The sequence below is a fragment of the Ovis aries genome, chromosome 9, assembly GCF_016772045.2.
Source record: "Ovis aries strain OAR_USU_Benz2616 breed Rambouillet chromosome 9, ARS-UI_Ramb_v3.0, whole genome shotgun sequence".
In the NCBI taxonomy this organism is placed as follows: Eukaryota; Metazoa; Chordata; class Mammalia; order Artiodactyla; family Bovidae; genus Ovis; species Ovis aries.
The window spans coordinates 32,936,516-32,941,797 of NC_056062.1; positions in this window are offsets into that span (position 1 = coordinate 32,936,516).

Genomic DNA, 5,282 nt, shown 5'->3' on the forward strand with positions numbered 1-5,282 from the left:
TGGGGACCAGGAGCTGGTGTCAGTCTTGCCTAGTGAGCTCCGGGGCAGCCCAGAGCCTGGAAAGAAGACCAGGCAGGATCTGTCCTGCTTCAAGGAGCGCCTTTCTTATTGCTTTTCACACAGCTGGCTCCTCAATGACTAAGCTTTTCTTTGAAGAAAGGTTTGCTTGACCAAAAGAAAAAAAAAAAGATTCTAGAAATATTTGCGGATGCTCAGGACTGAATCTCAATGTCAGCTATTTTTTCCCCCGGCTTTGCTGCTCCTCAGACTTTCTTATGGTATTTTTGGAATGAAACCACAGATTCAGACTCCAGTATGAAATCCCAAAGCCAACATCGTCTGATATTTTTTCCCACAAGTGCGTTAGAACCACAGGGAATGAAAGGACCCCCTCTTAGCAGATCACCGAGGCAGCGGGACAGAATGTGAGGAGATGAAGGTTGCTCTGGTGATTGGGGGTCAGTGCTATGGGGAGGTCGTTAGCTGGGTACCAGTCTGTCCTGGGCAGAGCCCAGGATGCGTGATTCCCTGCAAGGGGCACCTGCAGGCACAGGAGCCATGGGTCAACGCCTGCTCCAGGTAGATGCCCTTCTGCACAAATGCATCTCTGTCTCTCAACAAGGAGGGCATATGGAACATGATGACATTTAATCACAGGCCTGAGAAGGCAATCAAGTATGAAATTAGAATATCAGCCTAAAATCTTATGTTAGTATTACATTATGCTAAATTTCCAGACCAAATACATGCATTAGTAGGCATGTGTGTGTGTTAGTCTCTCAGTCGTGTCCGACTCTTTGAGACTCCATGGACTCTGGCCTGCCAGGCTCCTCCATCTGTGGGATTTTCCAGCAAGAATATTGGAGTGGATTGCCATTTCCTTCTCCAGGAGATCTTCTCGGCTTAAGGATTGAACCCAGGTCTCTTGCATTGCAAGCAGACTCTTTACCGTCTGAGCTACCAGGGAAACCCATTGTAGGCATAGATCTAAACTACTAGTTGAATTTAGCACAAGGAAAGCCAACAACATCTGGTCAGTGTGCCTCCCCAGGACCTCTGCCTGCCCTGGTCCTGACCATCCTCTTGGCCTGAATGCCCCCAGAAGCCCACTCCCTGGGTTTGGTAGTTAAGAAAACTCATGCTAGAAAGATCTGTTCTTTACCTTTGTGCTGGTTGCTCAGTCCTGTCTGATTCTGTGTGACTCCATGGACTGTAGCCTGGCAGGTTCCTCTGGCCATGGGATTTTCCAGGCAAGAATACTGGAGTGGGTTGCCATTCCCGTCTCTGGGGAATCTTCCCGACCCAGGGGTCAAACCTGGGTCTCCTGCATTGCAGGCAGATTCTTTATCATCTGAGCCATCTTTTTCTTTACTTTCCTTAAATTTTTTTTCTTTTTTACTTTCTTACTCTATAACTTGCTTTAGGCAAATGCTCTCATCAGGCTGTGGGGTACATTCAAAATGAGCAGCAGGAATGACAACTTATCTTTATTTCAACATGGAAATGTGGTTTCTCCAGATGTTTCTAATGTTCCAAATGAGGATTTTCAAAGACGAGTATTGCATTGAGGCCTCCAGCCTGAGAGACTTCTCACAGTGACCATGCTTCTGTAACACACACAAACTCACACTCTCTCACACACACACACCCAGAAGTGCAGATAGTGTCATCACAAGTAAAGATGACTTGAGGGAAGAGGCGCTGTTTCTTCCTGGATGTAGTCAGACTAGACACTGAGCAGCTGCCTTCTTTGAAGAACCATGAAGTGCATGAAAGAGCATTAAACAATCCAGACCATCTAGTGGTGGGTGAATCATCCCCAGAGCTGGTTTCCCAGACCACAAAGCCAGGGAGGTGACCTGGGGAGACGTCGAGAGCTCACATCATAGGAAAAACCATATATGGCTGCAGCCTGCAGCATCCATGGGAGAGAGAGAACAGACGGACAGAGAGACAGGGCAGGCGCACAGTGAAGGAAACATAACTTCTGTGAGAGTCACTTGCTGTTGTTTAATCGTGATGAATTCGTTGGTGGGGGGAGATGTGGAAATGGTGGCCGGAGCACAAGGGTTCAGAAAATGCACTCGTCTCGACAGCTGGCTTTGCTGCCACACGGGGAGACGGCTGTTGACTATACATTGGTGCATGTCTGTGCTGTTTCAGCTGCAAGGTGTCTCAGAGTACCGTTCAGGGCTTACGATAAGCTATTCCCACAATCACCAGATGACGTCTACCTTGGGATAAAATCCTTCATTCAGTAAAACCTTTCTGCTCATCTCTTAGGCCCAGCCTGCTGGGAGATAAAAATGTGATTCCAGTGTCGACTCTTAAAGAATTCACCATCCAGAGAGGAGATGGGCACAGAGGCAACAGCTGTCACGTGAATGGTGTGCCCTGTGCGTGCGTAAGAACCAAGGGGCAGGTCTGGGATAGTGGGAGGGAGCTCCTTGCAGGAGGCAGGACTTGAACTGAGGTTCCAAGATCCTGTAGAAGTCAGCCAGACAGACCCAGGGGAGAAGGGGTGCCAGAGGTGGGCGGGGTGCTATGTCCTGCAGATTAGCTTGTTGAGGAAACTACCAGCTGTTCAACATTTCTGGAGTGCACACGAAGATAAACTCAATCACGTATTTACTGAGAATCAGTAAAAGCCTATGGGTTTGGGTCTCAGCTTGTTCAGAGGTCGCCTTTGGTGTGCTGCGCTGAAAAAACACATTTGCGTTCATACTACGTTTTTCTCTATCAGAGGAAGACGGGAAAGCTCTCTGCTGCCCTTCACCCGACTGTGAGGAGGGTGGGCTATGTCCATGGAAGCACAGCAAAGACTCAGTCTCTCACCCAGTAGACTCGTTTGTCCCTGGAGTCGCGCCTGTGGATTGGCACTGTTCTCATACTCATTTTCCTGGTTCATCAGACTGGAGCCTAAAGCCACAGCCATATTAGGTATTGCCATATAGAGAGATCCACATTTGCGCCAGAATTATTTGAACATCGCTACACAACCCCCAGTGCAGACATTTTCTGGATTTTCTAAGACTCACTGATGTTAGGGGACAGGGTCTGCTAGCCTTTCTCCCTGTGTTAGTCACTAAATCTTGTCCAAGTCTTTGTGGCCCCTGGACTGTAGCCTGCCAGGCTCCTCTGTTCATGGGATTCTCCGGTAGGAATACTGGAGAATTGCCATACCCTTCTCCAGGGGATCTTCCTGACCTAGGAATTGAACCCTGGTTTATCTGAATTGCAGCAGGTAATTTACCACCTGAGTCCACCAATCAGAACATAAATAGCCCATCAGGAAACATTATCCAATATAATTGATGAATTTGCCATGGTGTTTTGTGGAAGAAATGTCAGTTTTCTGGATCCCTTTATTTAGTAAAAGTTACAAGTTATGGCAAATGAATTCAACAGCAGTTCCTCACAGCTTCAGAGTCTTCTGTTTACTTATTCCTTGATGAAATATGGTCTTACGGTTACTGTATATGAAAAGCCCATTTGGCCAACAAGAAACAGTACTGACGCGCTGATATGGTTACTGAGTTTTTCTTTCATCTGATGTCTTCTATGGATTCAGCTGGGGTTTGAATTCCACTGCGTTGGGCTTGGTGGGATTCACAATTGCTGGGAAAGATTGAGGGCAGGAGGAGAAGAGGGTGACAGAGGATGAGGTAGTTGGATACCATCATTGACTAAATGGATATGAGTTTGAGCAAACTCCAGGAGATAGTAAAGGTCAGGGAAGCCAGGTGTGCTGCAGTCCATGGGGTCACAAAGAGACTTGAATCAGTGACTGAACAATGACAACAACAATAATTGATCATGTTGAGCACCGGCAATCTCAATCTCAAAGCCAGGAATAGTTTCATTTTATTTTTTACTTATTTTTGTTCGCAAATTTATTTGATTGAAGTATAGTTGATCTGAGCTTTCCTGATGGCTCAGATGGTAAAGAATCTACCTGCCAATGCAGAAAACCAGGGTTTGATCCTTGGGTCCAGAAGATCTCTGGAGAAATGAATGGCTACCTACCCAGTTTTCTGGCCTGGAGATATCTGTGGACAGAAGAGTCCATGAGGGTCACAAAGAGTCAGACAAGACTGAGCAGCTAACAGTTTCAACTTTCAATAGTCGATTTACAATATTGCTTTAATTTCTACTGTGCAGCAAAGTGGTTCTGTATATGCATATATATTTCATATTATTTTCTTTATTTTTAGCTTTTTACGGGACAGAGAGTAAAACAGAGACCCGAATAGGTGTGAGTCATGTTGTCTGTCTTTTCTTTTGTGAGCAATAAGGATTAGTGGTTGGCACTTCACTGGACTAACTGAGTTAGCTTCTAGGAAAAAGCCAAAAAGGACACCAAGGAGGATCATCCATCAACCCCACATGGCTTTGCCTCCTTCTTTCAGCTCAGCTGCACTAGTGAAGGGCAGAAGAGAAGCTTGAGGTAAAGCCCGTGGCTTGTGGGGGACCTGTTGTCCATCCCAGGAAAGCAGGGGTCCAGCCCCCCATCCCTGACTTCTGGAGTGGGTTTGCTGACGACTTTCTGATCTTGTGGGGTCATCACTGGTGTCGTGACAGCCACACACTGACTGAAGCGTCGGGGTGTCCTGCTCACTTGCTGCCCTTGTGCAACATCCAGTTGGGGGTGTATAAGGGTGGAATTCACACATCCATGAAAAAGATAAGTGAGACATCTATTTCTAAACTTCCTTTCTCATTTGCTTCAAGATACTTCTCTGCTGCACATCATTTTAATCCTCCTGATGGAATGAAAATTACTTTGATTTTAGGAATCACTTTATCTTTGATATAGACCCAGATAACAGGTATAGAGCACAGGGGAGGAAACCTGGTTACAGCATGGGATATGAAGCATCTGTCCTGGACTTTTCAAAGTGTTTCTTTTCTGATTTCAGAAGTGAGATACTCTCATTTAAGTGTGCACTTTATATAAACTCATTATACAGAAGGTGAAAAATTTTCAAAGTTCTTGACAAACTCATTGGATGGAAGCTTTTTGTGTATTTTTATGGTTTGTGAGTCTGAGAAATATCCTTCTGACTTCTCAGGTTCTTGCATTGCTCTGGGTGAGACAGCCTGTGGGCTGCTGGGGGCAGATTCTGACCTGTGATGACCACGTGGTGAATGCTTACATCACACCGATCTCAGGTGGTCTTGTTAACTGCCCAGAGCAGGGAAGGGAGGCTGCTGAAGCGGAGGGAGCGTCTCTTTCTAATAGACAAGGATAGAATCACTTTCTCATTGGAGAAAAATTATGT